At 52.6% G+C, this 18,440-nt stretch overlaps 1 protein-coding gene across 18 annotated transcripts in view; it reads right to left on the minus strand.

Annotated features, from left to right (window-relative positions):
• TNS1 (tensin 1) overlaps window positions 1-18,440 on the minus strand; it is a 213,139-nt gene that overhangs the window by 145,372 nt on the left and 49,327 nt on the right. For 4 of the 18 annotated variants that reach the window (XM_063791662.1, XM_063791661.1, XM_063791660.1 and 1 more), the window contains exon 1: window positions 115-351. The exons of the other annotated variants lie outside the window; for them this stretch is intronic. The gene's annotated coding sequence lies outside the window, so the exon portion shown is untranslated. Of the gene's footprint in view, window positions 1-114; window positions 352-18,440 lie in introns of those variants that run through there. 18 annotated transcript variants of the gene reach the window in all.

Here is an 18,440-nt window from a genome sequence, read left to right on the forward strand (position 1 = left end):
CATCAGTATCAATAGCCCAGCAGCCCTGGCCGGCTCCATTTCCCTCTACACACAAATATACCACGCACACTCACACACACGTACACCATCACACACGCACACTCATTCACTCACCTTTCCTGCAGAGGAGCCACTAAGTCAGGTGGGTGTCTGGGCCAAGGGACTCCCAGGACAGGGGCGGTGGCCAGTGGCGGAGGCAGCGGCTGTGGCTGGCAAGAAGCTGGTTTCCCCCAGAAGAAGGCAGCGAGTGAGCCTGTGTCCAGGCAGGGAGCGGGGTGCAAGGAGCAGAGCTGGTCCCAGGGCCACTGCTGGGATCAACTGAGCAGAGGGCTCTGCTAGTCGGGTTCCCTCCCAGGCCAGCCCAGGGGGCGGGCCAACAGTGCACCGCCTCCTTCCCAGAGTCAGCCAGCAGTGGGCCCCCTCCGCCAGCCATGGCCTCCTTTAACCCCTGCAGTGCTCTGCTGGCTGCACTCTAGCTGGCTCTGGCAAGGCCGTGTCAGGGCACAGACACCTGGGGCAGGAGATCACCAGGGAATGTGGCTGCCCCTCCTTCAGCCACTGGCCCAGCAGCCTCCCTGGGGACAGGACGGGCAGGGCCAGAAGGCTTGGGGGACAGGGGTGGGGAAGCGGGCAGGGAGGGGTCAAGACTCTATAGAAAAGACACAGGTGCAGAGAAATGGCCAAAGGGCTTCTGGGTGGAGAAGAATGTTTGCTGAGATGGTGATGATGATAATAATAATAATATAGCAACTCTCAGCTTTTCTACAGCACTCTGCTTTCCGCTGTTTCCAACTCATTTTGTGACTGGAGGCCAGGAATCTCACTTCTGAACCTGCTTTTTTCTTAGCTGTCAAATGTAAGATAGTAATCTCTGCTGTTTTCTCTGGGCTGAGTTAGGACATTTGTGACTGTACATTCAAAAGTCATTTAAGCTGAGCTCCAGTTAATGAAATACATGCTTCAACTCTCTTTGAAATGGATCAAAAAATAAGATGGATTGGCAGAAATGTGATAAAGCAAATATATCAAAGTGTTCATTGTAGGAGTTTACCATATAATCATTTCAACTTTTGTACATGCATGAAGTTTTCCATGATAAAAATAATGGGGGAAGTGATGTGAAAAGTTTAGAGCACCATATGAAAGATAAAAGTGAAGAAGCAGATAGGATTATTTAGAAAGGAAGGGGAAAAGTTATTTGCTACACACCTATCAGATGCTGGCCACTAAAGACTATTAAGTCTCACTTAGTCTTCTAATCACCCGGTTATTATAGCTGAAGATCGTGACCTCGGAGCACAGAGGTGACTTGTGGAAGTCCAAGCAGGACTGTGTGGAGGACCTCACACCTGAACCTGGCTGGCTCCACAGCCAAGCTCCACACCACTCAGACATCCAGAGGTTGAAAGGCCCTTCCTTCTCTTCCGCATCTGGGTCAGTGGCCTGCACCTCCGAGCCTCAGTTTCCTCTGCGACAGAAAGGTCTTTAAGAACTTTTCCGGTCTTAACACACACTAATTTTATTAATTCAGCCAAACCCTTCCCCAGGCTTCAGTTTTCCCCAGAAGTACAATGACAGGGGAGTCCCTGAGAGGGGATATGATTTTGGAGCATGTGGGGCCAGAGCCACAGGGAGATGGCCAGTACTTTGGAGGGCTGCCTCGCCACCAGTCAGAGACAATGAAACCCTTGGGGATAGGGGAGAGAAGGACAGCTTCTCAAGACCTTATATGGGGAGGGCAGAGATAGAAGCATTGCTCCACTCATCCTCTGCCTCCAGAGCAAGATTTCGTCCTCTCCTAGCTGGAAAGAGGGTCTGGGTTCTGAGTCCCAAATTCCAGCATCCAGAACCCACCAGCTTCAACAGCAGCCTCAATCTGTGAGAGTGTGGATGCTGTCCACAAATGGCAAGGATGGTGAAAGCAGATGGACTATGGGGACACTTGGCCTAGTCCTCCCTAGCCGTCGGCCCAGCCTCAAACCAAGTCTCCCACTCACTGGCCCCAACTCTATGGCAAAGGTGACCCCAACAACATTATCCTCCTTAACCCCTACCTGCTACCCCCACTACAGACTAAGGGCTCCTCTGGGGCTTGGGTCAGCTCTGCTTAGATGAGAGAAGTTAGAGGATCCCGGGTCAGTTTCAGCTCTCTAGAGGTGGATGTGGGGATTGTGCTATAAAATTAGAACCCCTCCCACTAGCAGGTACCCAGAACAGCAGAATCCTCCATCTTCCCCTTCTCTTCCTTCCAACCCACATCCGCATTATCCCAACGGATATCAAAGTGTCCCAGTTCCCCACTGCCTGCTACTTCCAGTCCAAGCTCTGCAGTGGAACATCCCAGCCTTTCCAACCTTGTCTCCTTCCATCCTCCAATTTTGACGGTCAGGCCTTTCTCGTACACCATTCCCTCTCCTCCCTATCAGCATTCAGGGCTCAATTCAGAAGCCATCCTCCCTGGATCCTTCTCCAGACTCACCACTTGGTGGGCACTGTCCCCTCTTCTGAGCACCTGCGGCTTCCGCGGCTCACTAACGCCCTGACATGCAGTGGGTCAGATGCACTTCTATGGCTCCCATTTTTGGAACGATAAGGGATTTGTTCATTGTCTCCCTTCCCCTTTCCTCATTTGTTCAGTGCCCAGCACAAGGCTGACACATAGTAGAGTCTCAATAAGTGTGGAATGAATAAATGAATGATGAAGAGATGGATGGATGGATAATCAGTTCATGATTGAATCAAACGGCATTTTAAAATGCTTAATACAGCACTAGGCTGTACCAAAGATACTCATATGAAGACTTTTATTTTTGAAGCTATATAATCGCAGGCAGAAACACAGGCTTTGCTAGGACCCAGGACATCCCAGACACGTCCCACAAAGGTCTGTGACAGATTGGGCTGGGAGAGGGGGCGACCTGGAAGACCCCTCCTCCAGCCACTCTCAGGAGACTTTGGAGGTTACACTATCCATCCCCTACCCCATCATCACCCCTCTTTCCAGCCTGCCTGCTCCAGCACCTGGGTATAGAACTATAAACCCAGCAAGTCCCTTGAAACCTTAAGAAAGGAAGTCAACAAGCTAGAGGATTTCACAGAAAAAGAGCAGCCTTCCTCCTTAATTCTAAGAGCTGTCCCGCAGCCCATCATCTACCCTCAGCTCTCCCCAGTGTCATTTCCACCATCTCTCTCTCTCTGTCTCACACACACACACACACACACATACTCTCTCTCTCTCTCACAGACACACACAGTAAAAACTGCTTTCTGAACAAGTCTGCTCAGCCCCCTGGCTCCCTCCTCCCAACTCTTCCTTCCAAGCCCCTGAGGACCAGGGTTCCCAGGGTCTCCACCTCCCATCCCCAGCCTCCTCCCCACCTCCTTAAGCCAACCCATGCTCCTCTCCTTGTCCCTACCTCCCTCCCTCCCACCCCAATGCAGGATTGCACATCTGGTTCCAGTTGCGGTTGGTCCCTTCAGGGGTAGGCCTGGGGGTTTCTCATAAAACTGAATAATACCAGCCTTGGAGCCCGATGGAACTTGGGGGAGGGAGGGCAGGAGGCTGAAGGGGTGGGGGAGCAAGAAAAGAAGACAGGGAGAAAAGAGGTGAGGAGACACAGAACCGAGAAAGGAGATGGCAGTGCCTGGCATCGAGCAGGCGCCCAGTGGATGCCTGTGAGCTGCAGACAGAGGCTGCAGAAACAGATGGCAGGAGAGCCAGGAGCAGAGAGAATGGGACAAAGAGGGTGTCAGAAACAGAGACCCAGAAGGAGGAAAGAGATGGAGCTGGGGGTGGCGGGACAGAGCCTGGAGCAACAGAGAGGCCATTGAGGAGAGCAGGGAGCAATGAATTGTGTGTGTCGGGGCCAGGTGCTGAGTTAGGCACTTCCACTGGAAGAGAAGGGACGCGACAGAAAGGGGACAAAGGACACAGAGAAGCAGAGAAGAAAGGCGAGGAGAAAGTCAAGAGAAAGATGGGGCAAGGTCCAAGCTTCGTGAATCCAGTTTTCCCTGGCCTCTCAGCCCCAGCCCCACCCAGGGCCCCTCAGTGGCCGGGACAGGAAGGGGAGTTCAACCCAGAGATGCCTTCATTTGTTCCTTCATTTCACTTTAATCAACATTTAAGCTCCTGCCCCGCGCCAAGCTTTTCCCATGTGCACTCCACACAGATGCGCGTGAAAACGTGGAAGTGGCTATGATTCTCACCTCAGTCTTAGAGATGGGCTCAGAGCAGTGAAGTTAAGCAAAAGCACAAAGCGGCTAATGAAAGAGATAGAATTTCAATGCAGCTCTTCCAACTCAAGCCCATGTCACCAGGTAACACAACTAGGAATTCCAGGTCCCAGCACTACCTCCGGAGGGCACCACATCACCCGACTCCCACACTCAAGGAGCCAGACTCTCAGGTTCTTACAGCACTAAGGTGAAGTTCCCCTGAGCTGCGCTAAAAGCTGACAAGATTCCCAGCAGGGAGGGGTCGGTTCCCCAAATCTTCCTGTGATGGGTGGGAAGTGTTAGTCTCTAGGGCAATTACTGGAGCCGCCTCCTCTAGCACCCTGGGCCCTCACTCTCTTCTTCCCCCTCCATCACAGAGAAGGCAGGGCCACATGCCCAGGTCCCAAGGGGAGAGGCCACTGGGGCACCGCTCTGCTTCCTTCCCAAGATGTCCTGGGGCAGAGGCTATTCTGGGCCTCTGAATCCTGCTAGGCCCAACACACCCCATAGGGAGCCAGGCCCCAGGGGCCACTCTAGGCATGCGATGTCTATGCATTTGAGCTGTACCTTCCCTCTTCTGACCATGCCCTCCCCCCTACAGCTAGAGATGAGTTTGGGCTGTCTCCCAGGGTGCTTCCATCTCAGGATCACCCCCTAGTGGGGCCTCCTCACTAGGGCTCACTCCAGAGATGACCCCAGAAGCCACATTCACGCTGCTGCCCTGAAGCCCCCCATCCTTGCCCTTCCTTCCTAATGTCAGGTCTTCTTCTATGTCTCATCCTTAAAACTCAGGCCAGAAGGAGGCAGGAGTAGGGGCACCCCCTGCTCACCACTGTGTCCTCTATGACATCTCATTGGCATGCATTTGCATTTGCATCCTCTCTCAAAGTGCAGAAATGTGCACAGCACCAGGCCCTTTGCTGCACACCCCCACCTCGGGAAGGAGAAGGGCTGGGCTTTCCACATTCCAGCTTCCTACTCAGATTTGTACCATAGTGTCAGGGCAGAGGATGGAAAGGGAAGGAGAGTCGGGGGAAAATGGCCCACCAACAGCTTATCCCCAAGGCACACACTGGCAGCCCCTCCCTCCTCTCACCCTGCCTGTTTCTAGCCAGAAGAGCACTTGGGTCCAGCACCAAGAGCCTCAGACTAGGAGTCAAGGCCTCAGGTTCCAGCCCAACTCAGCCTCCAACGCCCTTGGTGACCAGAGGAAATTCTCAGTCCCTCTTGGCTTCGATCTCCTCATCTGATGGCCTTAAGGTCTCTTGGAGATGCCCGGAAACATGTTTCTAGGCAGACGTTGGTCCTTGGCAGAAAGTACTGCACACAAACCCCTGTCTCCCCTGAGAAGCATAATTTTAAAGCAGGAAGGACCCTGGGGCTCTAGCTGCCTCCAGGGCAGGGTTTCCCTTGGACCTATCCCTGCAGAGACCACTGGCATCAGCCTGGATTCCTTCAGGGAGCCCTCCTTCCCATAGCATCACACCTACCATCCCAACCCCATTATTTTGAGGCTTCTAGACCGGATAACTGGGGAATCCCCAGATCTAGACTATCTGTATCTCAGGAAGGTGTTGGCAGGATCCCTGATGAAATTCCTGGAGACAAGAGAGAAAGCTGAGTAGATTCCCAGCCAGCAAGCAAAGGGGTGTTGATGAATAGATCAATGTCAACTTCCTGACTTGCCAAAGGGCTCCATCCTCTGCCCTGGCTTGTTCAACATACTTATCAGTAACTTAGGTTACAACTTAGAAGGGAGGCTTACCAAGCACACCAAGGAATAAAAAAAAAGAAAAGAAAAGAAAAAAGCACAGGAAAAGCTAAGATGCTGAAGTGAACTGAAATGCAAAGCTGACTTTATAAATGAGCCAGAATTAGCAAGCGACATTTTTCTTGGGGTAATGTCCAAAACAAGGGTTCCAAAGCCATAAAAAACCTGAATCGATAAGAGTTCATACAGCAAAAGGTCTAAAATTTATTGAAAACAGAAATTCAGTTTAGCTAACAGTAGGATATGCTTGCCCCCAAAAGGCACAGGCACTTTTGGTTGTATTAATGGAGGTATAGCATCTAGACCAAAGGAGTAAGAATTCTACTCTGCTCCACCAGACACCATCAGAAATGTCAGTTTCTTTTCTGTACCCTATAAGCCAAAGAGCATCCAGAGGAGGACAGCAGTAGACACTCAGTAAATATTTGTTGAATAAAAACCACAAGGAAAGGTTAAAGAAACCGAGCCCAATTTTTATTTCAGATAATAAAAAACACAGCAAGCACCATCAGCACCTTGAAAAAATTGTCTTGGGAAAGTGAACCATGGCAAATGCCACTGCCCACGTACACCTCCACTGCCTCTCTGCCCCTTCATCTGTGAACTCCTTGAAGCCTAGGGCCATTTCCCATTCATCTCTGAATGGCCAAGAGGTAGAAACTACCAGGAGCAGCTGCTAGGAATAGGATAACATCCTGACAAGGCCAGGCCTGTGGGCCCTGGTCAGTGGGGAGCGTGCTGGCCACACCCCAAGAGCTGACCTTTAGCCAAGCTGGCTCCTGGGCTGGGGGAGGTGAGGAGGCCTGGTTGGTGGCAGAACACTTGGCTCACATGTGCTGTCCCAGGTAGGCCCTGGTGCTGGCCAGCTGGTTCCCACTCCCTAGGCCTCCCCTCCTGCCACCATCTAGTAGCCCTATGGAGACCGATCCTAGCCAGGCATCCTCGCCCAAAGCCCAGAGCTGTCCACTGGCCCAGGTCCAAGTCTGGTTCCTCTCTCTCTTCTTCTCTTCCTTCTTCTGTTCCCCTCCCTCCTCTGCTGTCACCTGCACGGCCCTCTTCCTCCTCTGCACTCTTCTGCGCAGCACCTTCCTTCCCCTCCCCTGCTTCAGTTTACCCCTCGGCTCACATTCCTTCTCCCTGAGCCCATCCTCCAGGGCTCTGCTCATGGCCAATCTCCCTGCCCCGGGCTCCGAGGGAAAATCTCCCCGTTGCTGCACCCTCCTCCGCTCCCTAGAGTTTTTAGTGATGTAGCACTTTCAGGGTTGGAGAGATCTGGAAACTTCCCTCCTGAGGACTTCGGATCCACCCCTATAGAAAATAATCATCACCTTGCTGCACTTTGAAATGGGGAGCTATCCCTCCAGGGGAAAGGGAATCACAGAAACCTGGCCCCATCCTACCAGGAGTGGAGAAGAGATCCCAGGCTTTGGAAGTGCACCGACCACATCTGAAGCTGTGTAACCTCGAGCAAGTTATTTCACTGCTCTGAGTACTGAGTGCAAGATCTGGCCTAGAGCAGCTCTCCATAAATGTTAGCTCCCCAGACATTCTCCTTCAAAGAAGCCATCACCACCCCCATCCCAGAATTATGATTCATCTCTCTCTCATGTATCTCCCTGCTTAATAATGCTCAGATTTAGTGAGTGTTTCCCAATTGACATACTGTTCCTAGAGCTTTGTGGGGATTAACTCATTCTAATCCTGCCAGCACCCCATTGGGTATTGACCTTTATGAATCCCATTTTACAGAGGAGGAAACTGAAGTTCAGAGACATCAGCTATGTTTGCTACTCCTCTCCTAACTACAGCAGCTGCAGCAAGCCGGCAGGGCCTCAGGGCCTGGCTGGACCACATTCCAGCATATCAGGGCTCTCCTTGACCTGACAGGGGCTCGCCCGCCCCTGCCTACACACCCCAGGCCCTCAGGGCTCACTCCCCATCCTCAAGGCGGCTCCCACCACTGGGGGAAACCTGCTTCCTGGAACCCTTGGTTTTGCTTCAGGGAACAAATCTCCCCAAAGCTTTATTCAACACACACATACACACAGCCACGCAATCACTGGAAGTCTCCCATAGTGGTAGCTTCAAAGGCTAGACGTCCCCAGGTTTTTCAGTTTCTGTACTCTTCCACATGCCAGGTGCTCAGTGGTTCTTTCTCTGGTTCTGATCTTTTTCCAGTTGGCTCCATCCCATCTGTCACTCACCCCTTCATTCCACAAGTACTTTCTAAGTGCCCGCAGTGGCCCAGGCCCTGTGAGGCCCTCCAGGCAGAACATGAACACAGCCAGATGGGCCCCTGCCCTCAAGGAGCACTTGATCTAGGAGAGGGAGCCGCTGAAGGAACAAACACAAACACACAACACAAATCGTGCTGAGTGACCTGAAGGGAAAGAACAGGCGGCCGGAGGGAGAGACATTTAGATCCCAACAGCTGATGGGCACTTAACATGTGCCAAGCCCTAGTACAGCCCCAGTGCCTGCATTCACTCATTCCCTCCTCTCCCCATACCTGGGAGTAGATGTTATTCTAACCCTACTTAGTACAGTTGAGAGAGCTCAGACGCAAGAGGTGAAGCCACTTGTCCAAAGTCAATGATAATGACACAGCAAATAAGCAGGGGTGATAGGACTTGATTCCCAAGTTTGTACTCTTAACCACTACGTCATATTGCCTCTAAGAGGCCCAGAGAGGGTTCATTAAGGCCCACTTCCCAAACCGGTGACTCTCCCGCGCCACACACACACACACACACACAAAAGCCAGCAGCAGCCTGCCCAGTGCAGAAGTCAGCAGGCCCAGCCTGGTGAGGACCTGGACACCACACTGTGATCTTATCCATGTACCCAAATGCAGCACTGGCTTCACCAAGATGGCGGTCCCCAACCTCCAGACTGTCAGCTTGTTCTCCCACTCGGATGGCGTGGACACTTGACCTTTACGCTGGTAGGCTTCAAGGTTGCTGGAGGGACTGGCTAAAACAACATGAATGGGGCTGATGACGACCCCTTCCCAGCAGGGCTTGCTTGAGAAATGGATCCTGGTCTCATGGATGCGAACAGGGTTGGGGCAAGAAGGGCCCCCAAATCAGGGAAACAATCACTCCAAGCCCTCCCCAAGGCCACCCAATCAAGGCTCACAAAATGTTGAGGATTTAGAGTTGAGCAGCCCAGTCCTCTCCTTGTAATGACGTGGAAATGAGGCCCAGGGAGGACAGGTATGGAGTCCCAAAATCAACATAGGGAGGAGCTCAATGACGTCAACCCTAGACAGGGCTCCAGCTCCCAGCCCAGTGCTCAGGCCTCTGCATCACACTGGTCCCCAGGAGAGGAGGTGCTGGCCTGGCCATCTGGGGATGGAAGCAGGAGCCTCACGTCCGTTCCTAATGTCCATGAGGAGGGAAAGAGCAGCTCGGGCCCCTGGGGCAGTGAGGGATCTGCAGGGCCCAGATGAAGGATGCTTGGGCTCCAGGAGCAGCACACTCCTGCCCTCCACTAGATGATCCTAGCAGAGGCTGGGGCGGAAGGGGTGGGAGAGTGAGGGGCAACAGCTACAGCCCCGCCCTCTGGGTGCTCCTCACCAGGGACCCCATGGGTGACTGTTTTCTTGGAACATTGTGTTCAGGCTGTGAGCCTTGGCTCAAGCAATCTACCCTGGCAAATCTCCAGCTGCCTGTTTAATAATGTACAGCCAATCGGCCATTAACTGCAAATTAAAAAAATAAAAAGAAAGAAAGAAAGAAAAGTTTGGTGGTTATTTCTGTTGTTGGGTTTTGGGATTTTTCTTCCAAGTACTTGGTGGTGGTTGTGAAAAACAAGTCTCTGGCCAGCATTCAGGCCAGTCATAGCCTGCCCTGGCTGGGGGACCCTGGCAGGTTCCACTTGCCTTTGCCCACTCCCACCCACCTCACTGAGCCCAGGTGCCAAAGAGCCCGTTCCCACCTCCACAATCCTGGTGACGCCCTGGGTCAGCTACTCTAGGGGAGCCACAGGGTGGCCTAGGAGGACCGAGGGAGGGGACGTGGGATGTGCTGGCAGGCAGAGGGAGCCCAGCTCTAAAGAGGCCAGTGCTTCCTAGGAATTCCACTCCCGTCTGGCCTGTGTCAGGAGCAGAAGGTAGAGCTGGCATGGCAAAAGCAGGTGTGAGGAGCTGAGTGAGACACCAGGTGGCCAGCTGTCCCCCTTGGGTACCTCTCCTGGGTTTCAGCTGTTTTCCATGTGGGATTCAAGACTTGCAGTCCGTTCAGGGGAACCCAAAACCAGAAGACTCAGGAGAGCATTTAGGGCCAGAAGGGGAGACACTGATCCTGTAAGAAGATTCAAATAGAATGGTCCTGGGCCATCTGCAGAAGCTGGCTAGGGCTAATAAGCCCGCCAGGCTCTCCTTGTCTCTCCAGCCTGGCAAGGTGCTGCCTCCCCAAACTTCTAAGCAGAGCGAGGCAGTGCCACATGTGGAAGGAGGCAGGAGCCAGGGGCTGGGCTCCTATGGCTCTATTCTGGCTCCCTGGTGACCCTGCCCAGTCTCATGCCCTCTCTGGGTCTCCATCTTGTTGCTATGCTGCAAGCGAATGAGCTGCGGTCCCCCATCCTGTGTGCGAATGTCAGCCAGAAAGGGACTGCCAAGGCGAGATGCAGCGCAGCCAGCATGGACCCTAATCCTGATGATGATGGTGATGGCGATGATGCTGATGATGATGATAAGCTATCATCTATGGAGCTCTGAGGGTGCTCCGGGTACTCTATCTGGTTTATTCCTCCTGGTAACTAAGCAGGTACTGTGATTATCACCACGATAAACAGGAAACTGAGCTTTGAAGAGGGTGTCACTTGTCCCAATGTCACAAGGCTAGGGAGTGATCAAGGCAGGAGTTGGACTCAGGCCATCTGGCCTCAGGGCTCTTTACCATGCTGCCTTAGAGTCCAGTCAAGGAGAGTGGCGCAGACCCCACTGTCAAGAGCCCCAGCAGCCCTTCCTGCCCTGCCTGCACATCGTGCTGCTGACCTCTCCTTCCACCATCCAGCCTCCCAACCACCTCTTGGGCCTTTGCTTCCCTTGTGTTCCCTAGGCCTCCTGTGGGCTTCCTGCACACATGGTGCTCACACACTCTCGTGAGTAAAGGACCCAAAGATCCACACTGGCAGATACTTGCCCCCACACAGGCACATTGCCACACATACACATGCACAGAAGGGTCCTCAGACACACAAAAGATCCATGCACACACTTCCGTGAATGTACACGCACACACACAGGCAAACTCGTGAGCTCCACCCAACAGCAGCTGGGTGCAGGTACCCATGGGCTGTCTGGGAAGCCAGAGCCAGACAGGTGTCTGCCATAGTCCCCAGGGGGTTACTCCAAAGATGAGAAACTGCTGGCTAATAACACTGCAGCACATTCCTGGGCCAAGATAAGTGGCTCCAGGCATCCTCAGCACGTTCCAGCCTCAGTGTCTCACCCCCGTGGGTTCCACGCCCGCAGTGCCAACTGGGAGGAACTGCAGAAGGTGGCACCACCAACACAGGTGCCCTGGCCAGGAACCAGCCACTCTCCCTTCTAGCCAGCTTCCCCTTCTCCAGGGGCCCCAGGACCATGTGGGTCTCAGTTTCCCCTCAGAGACATCCACGCAGGGAAGGAGGGGAAGGTCTGTATTCATCCTGAGAAGTGGGCCCAAACACGAGCCTTCCTCCCGCACAGTGCCCGTCCACCACCAGTCCCTCCAAGTTGGGCCAACACACACCCCACTGTACTGCCTCAGGCACCAAGTACTCAGTGCCTGGGCAGATCCTGGGCAGCAGGAGGTTACAGAGCCCCTCCTAAGCAGTGGGAGGCGGTCAACACCTTATCTCATCATGACTGTGGCTATTTGACAGGTGAGGGGACTGGAGCTCACTGAGACAGCACCCAGAATGTGAACCCAGGTCTTTCAAGTCCTAAGCCAGGGGTCTGTCCATGGCCTCAAACAATCCTCCCTCCTGGCCAACTCTTGGAATTGAATATTTTCAGTGACACTGGGTAGATCAGGGACAATGTCCCTCTCAGGGAAAAAACTCGTGTTCATTACAGGCTCAGAGACAGGGGACTCTCAGCACACATAAACAGGTAACACTCCCACAAAATGTCAGGCATCTGGGGGTTGTTCTGGGGCCTCTGCAGCTGCCTTGAAGTGGGAGGGGTGTCCTTGGAACAGGAGATGGGAGGACATGAGCCCCCCCCCACCAAGTCCCAGAGTCACGGAAGGCTCTGGAGGAAATGGGAGCTGTGAAGTCAGAGAAAGGGGCTCCCCCATCCAGGGGTCAAGAGGATGGGGTCTTTGAATTTTGTTTTTTTGTTTGTTTGGCTTGGTTTAAAAAAAATTTTTTTAATAGAAACAGGGTCTTGCTACATTGCCCAGGCTGGTCTCGAACTCCTGGGCTAAAGGGATCCTCCCACCTCAGCCTCCTAAAGTGCTGGGACTACAGGCATGAGCCACCGCACCCGGCCACTCTTTGAACTTTGGGCTATGGATCAGGGTGAAGGGCTGAGACCTGGGGAACAAGGGAGGCTCCTGGAGGGAACATGAGTGATACAGAGTCCTGAGGGGCACAGCAGAAGGGGGAGTAACAAGGACACAGAAGAGTCAGGCAGGAAAGAGAAAGAACAAAGAAATAAAGACAGGGAGGGGGATCTGAAACACCCGAAGGAGCAAGGCTGCGGGGAGAGGATGGAGACACAGGCGCTGGAAAGTCCTGTGGGATCCTGGTGGTTCCAGAGAACAGCCCTCGCTTCAGTCTCTTTCACCCCCTGTAACCTGACAAATGTTCTAGGGCTGCAGTTCTAAAGTCTGTGGACACCCACACACTCACACACACACAACTCACACACATGCACCCCTAAATCTCAAGTGTCCCTCTGGGCAGCTCAGTCAATGAGGTCTAGAGCTGTCCCAGGCACTTCTCCAATGAGAAAACTGCGGCCCAGAGAAGGGCTGTGGCTTTCCCAGAGGTTCCTTGGATCCTGGGGAGATTGCTGGGAAGAGGACCTATGTGTCCCCATGGCCTCAGTTTCCTGGAAGACAACAAGACCAGCCAGTCAAACTGAGGCATGAGGCCTCCTAAGAAAAGGAAGGAGAGGAAGGAAGCAGCTCAGGGACTCTGGGACGTGACTTTCCCAGCCCCAAGGAGACGGGATCAGGGAGGGTCAGAGCAGTGACCCAAGCTTGACAGCAGCTCAGAGAGGACAGGACCTTGGCTAGCAATGAAAGCACAGGCTGGGGGCACGAGGAGCAGGACCACGGTATGGAGCGCAGCTGGAAGACGGGGTGTGTTCCCACGAGGCCACCCCCAGGGCAGCCCGCCCCCACCCCAGTAAGGCAGCTGTGCTTCCCAGAGCCCAGTGGCCCCATGGTGGCCAGCCCCTTCCGAGCCAGCCAGGCAGCCTTACATGGACATCTCAGGGACATGGTGTTTATGAGATGAGGCATCCAGTGAAGCAGCCACGCAAGCTCCCCCTCCCTGCCCAGCTTCACTCCAAGGTGCCGCGCTCCTCCCACTGTGTCTCTGCATACACACCCAGCCCCTTCCAGAGCCCCCTCTCCTTCCTGGGGACAGGGCGGTGGGACTGGCAGGCTAAGGCTGTACATGAGAGGGGAGCCAGACACTGGACTCCTGATTTCACCAGGAGTCCAGTGAACAGCGACTGTTGTCATAATTACCACTGTCATTCTCCATCCCAAGCCTTTTAGGTTTGGAGCCTAAAAGGAAGTGGGAAGGGTAGGAGAGGGGTAAAAACCATGAAATAAAGACCCATCAGAAACAGTCAGCATGTATCACCAATTGGCCGGTGAAGATGGTGGCAATGATATATGTCAATATATGATTACTATGGAAATAGACAGAGGCCTGAGAGAGCACAGCTTCTACGTTCTTCTGCCTGATTCAAAGAAACCAATCCAAATAAGACATTTTTGAGATAATTAGAGAAAATTGAACACAGATGGGGTAGTAGCAGATCATAAGAAATTATTATTAATGATGTTAACTGTGATAATGGTATTATGGTAATGTTAAAATAAAAAGGCCTTATCTATTAAAGATGCATACTGAAGTATTTAAAGTAAAGTGATATAATGTCTGGGGTTTGCTTGAAAATTACTCCAGCAAAAAAAAAAAAAAAAAAGGTGGGGAGAAGAGGGAGAACAGATGAAACAAAAACAGCAAAAAGTGGATGGTTGTTGAAGCTGGGGGTAGGTACAAAGGAGTTCATTGCATCATTCTTGGTACTTCTGTATAGGTTTTAAATCTCCATAATAAAGAATTCACACACACACACACACACACACACACACACAAGGAGGAGCTCATCTGATTCCAAGTTTCCTAAAGTGTGAGATTCAAGATGATCTTAGTTGGAAACATAGCACAACAATTTTATTTTAATATTTATGTATTTCAAGAAAAATTAAAAACATATCGTAGATCAAGACCATACCTTCTATCACTTAGAATAGATAAAAGGTTAAAAAAAAAAGCAAACTGGGTTTTTTTAAATGAAGTGAGCAGTCGTGTAGGATGGTGATAACTGACATGGTCAAATGGGAAAGGAGAAAATGCCAGATGCCGTTTGGAAACAGTGAGCTCACCCAAGGTGCCCCTTCGTGGGAAGCTGACATGCAGTCCCACACGGCAGTCACGCACCCTCTTCCCAAACCGTCATCTGCATCCTGAGCATGCAGGTTCATGGCTACATGGGAGATATCAGTCACAGAGGAAGAGCACGCTGGCGGTGGGTGGGTAGATGGCTGGGATGGAGAATGACGATGGTAAATGATGATGACAGTGGCTTTTCACCAAGGGTGGCTCTGGACTAGTTCTTCACTTCCATTTTCTCCAATCCCCACATAGCCCTCATGGGTAGACCTAACCATGTCCATTTTACAGACAGGTAAAGTGTGACTGAGAGAGGAGAAGTGACCTTCTCAACGCCCCAAGACCAGTGGGTGGCAGAGCCGGATGTTGAACTCACATTTCTTTGACACCCAAGCCTGCACTTGTTGAACCTCCCAGGCAGGCAGGTAAGCAACCAGTCCAGCGGGAGCCTGAGGCCCAGCAGATGGTGGGTTAGGGTTAGGGTGGGTTAGGGTAGTGCCCTGAAGAAGGCTTCCTGCTTGCCCAGGTTTCTAACTCTACACTTCTAGGAAACTGAGGATGGGAGAATGAGGAACTCAAACCTTCTACAAGGTTCTCAGCACCCAGAGATGCCCAGCCAGTTTTCATGGCAGCCCAGGCCCCAGGCCACTGAGCAAGTCTTGCCTCCCATTCTTGCATCTTCTCTCAGGACCGGGGTCCTGTGTCCTGGGATGACACAGGCTGAAGGGGGACATAGTGCTGCACTGTGCGGGGAGGGGGCTGTTGGGACATCAGCAGCCCAGGAGTCCTGGTTTCACCCATTCCTTAGCTGTGTAATGTAAGGCATGCGCTTCACCTCTCTGAGCCTCAGTTTCCCCCTCCTCCCCACCTTACTTTCTCTGTTCCTGCTAAAACTGGAATGGTAGTAATAGCAACTTCTTCATGGGTTGTTTGAAGAATTTATTGACACAACTCACATAAAGCACTTAGGATGGAAGCTGGTGTCTTAGCATGGAACCTTAGCATGGAACCTGGTATCTTAGCATGGAACCTTAGCATGGAACCTGGTATCTTAGCATGGAATCTTAGCATGGAACCTGGTATCTTAGCATGGAACCTTAGCATGGAACCTGGTGCCTTAGCATGGGACCTGGTATCTTAGCATGGAACCTTAGCATGGAACCTGGTGCCTTAGCATGGAACCTGGTATCTTAGCATGGAAACTTAGCATGGAACCTAGTGCCTTAGCATGGAATCTTATCATGGAACCTGGTGCCTTAGCATGGAATCTTATCATGGAACCTGGTGCCTTAGCATGGAACCTTAGCTTGGAACCTGGTATCTTAGCATGGAACCTTAGCATGGAACCTGGTATCTTAGCATGGAACCTGGTGTCTTAGCATAGAACCTGGTGTCTTAGCATGGAACCTGGTATCTTAGCATGGAACCTGGTGTCTTAGCATGGAACCTTAGCATGGAACCTGGTATCTTAGCATGGAACCTGGTGTCTTAGCATGGAACCTTAGCATGGAACCTGGTGCCTTAGCATGGAACCTGGTGCCTTAGCATGGAACGTGGTGTCTTAGCATGGAACCTTAGCATGGAACCTGGTGCCTTAGCATGGAACCTGGTGCCTTAGCATGGAACCTGGTATCTTAGCATGGAAACTTAGCATGGAACCTAGTGCCTTAGCATGGAATCTTATCATGGAACCTGGTGTCTTAGCATGGAATCTTATCATGGAACCTGGTGCCTTAGCATGGAACCTTAGCGTGGAACCTGGTGCCTTGGCATGGAACCTGGTGTCTTAGCATGGAACCTCAGCATCAAACCTGGTGCCTTGGCACGGAACCTAGTGTCTTAGCATGGAACCTTAGCATGGAACCCTAGCGTGGAACCCGGTGCCTTAGCATGGAATCTTAGCACAAAACCTGGTGCCTTAGCATGAAGACTGGTGTCTAATTGCTTAATAAATGATAACCACTATTATTACTATTATTATGGACTATCCCACCCAATATCCACACTTAAGCCCTTTGGTATTCAAGGTTCTGATGAGACTGGCCCAAGGGAAGCAGCTGGGTGGGCATCAGCCGGAGGACACAGAGGCAGCTGGACGCCTCTGTGGGTGGAGGGAGAGAGGGGCAAGTGGGGGCCTCAGCTCTAGCCTCTCCAGGAATGCGGCTGGGGCTGGGAGGGTGGGAGTGAGGGGAGATGCCTCGCCGCTGAGGTCAGGCCCTATTCAGAGCTGGCAGAGTGTTTATCATCATCCTCACGTGTGAAGGGAGGAGGGCGGAGAGGGAAGCCGGCAGGAGGAGGAGGAGGAGGAGGAGCAGCTGCAGAGGGTCTAGAAGGGACTCTCAGTAGGGCCACCGCTGCACAGCCCCTCACCTACCCTTGTACTGGGGTCCTAGGAGACTCCACCAGTCCCTCCACTAACTCACTCAGTGAGTGGGGGGCAGAAGGAGTGTCCCCGACTCATTGACCCATCCAGGAACAGGACATCCACCCCACAACATGTACCATTTACAAAGCTCTTCACAGCAACCCTGCAAGCCAGGTGTTATTTTCATTATCCCTATCTTACATTTGAGGAAATTGAGGCTGCGGGTGGTCAAGTGTGCTGCCAAGAATGCTCACTGAGACTAGCCCCATCTCCTGGTCTCCACACAGAACACAGAGGCAGCTGGATGCCTCTGACAGTGGAGGGCAAGGGAGACCAGTGGGGGACTCAGTCTCAGCCTCTTGGGAACATGGCCAGGTCTAGGAGGCTGGCTCCCAGGGGTGGATGCAGGGCAGGGGGCATGTGAGAACAGAAGTGGTCTTAGAGGGCACAGATGGCCCATGCTGTTTTCCCCAGGTCCATGCCAGACAGGCTGGGACTCTAGCACTCGGCCTCCAGGTACCAGCAGCCCAGCTTCTGATCCACACCTCCAGACACACACCCCACCAGTGTGGGAAGGCTCAGCCTTTCCCTGCCCAACACAACCATTTCTGTCCTTGAGATTCCAATTAAGAGAGTCCCAGCTGCTCCTTCAGTCCCCTGTCCCCCTTCCAGGCTCCCTACCACCAGAGGACGACCCCTCCTTAGGACAACCCCAATTCCCTCCAGCTGCAGTTCGATCTGTTTCCCCCCTAGGCTGTTCTCCAGGAAGACCAAGAAAAGCACCTGGTTACCCTCAGTGACTGTCTGGTAGCCACTCCTCTACTGAATCACGAACCACTCTGAGCCTCAGTTTCTCCTCGTGGAAAAAGGAAAACAATTGGCACCCAGGGAAGCAGTAGGATGCCAAGGCCCTATCAGTGAGGGAGGTCTTTGGGATGTATGTAGGGTTTTCCCCTTGCAGGAAGGCTCCTCTCTCCCTAGCTTCCATGTCTCCCTGCCAAATCCGGGAAAGCCACATACTCCCTCTCCTCCCATCCTCCCCCAGCAGCCTATAGAACTTCAGGGAGCTCTGTCCAGTTAGGGAGCCCTGCTCAGTGGCTTTCGATTCAAATCCCAGAGGGTTTCCCACCACCATCTCAGGGTCTCTCTCTCTCTCTCTCTCTCTCTCACACACACACACACACACACACACACACACACAGAGGCTGAAGCTGTAATTCCTGCCTGGGCTCTATGGTTGACCCACTTTGGTCTGCCTGTTACCCTCTTCCAAACTGATCAGATCAGAGAGAGGAACCACTTTGGTCGGCACCACCTTAGCCTCTCCCTAAAGGGAAGAATATCCCAGGTGTGTCCCCAGGAGGAGTGAAAACTCCAGGTCCAAGTCCTGAAAGTACCTGAAGCCAAGCCCTTGGCTTTCTCACTCTGGCTTAAAGGCAGGCCTTTAAAATCCTCTGATCCCCT

Source organism: Pan troglodytes, chromosome 13, assembly GCF_028858775.2.
Source record: "Pan troglodytes isolate AG18354 chromosome 13, NHGRI_mPanTro3-v2.0_pri, whole genome shotgun sequence".
Classification (NCBI taxonomy): Eukaryota; Metazoa; Chordata; class Mammalia; order Primates; family Hominidae; genus Pan; species Pan troglodytes.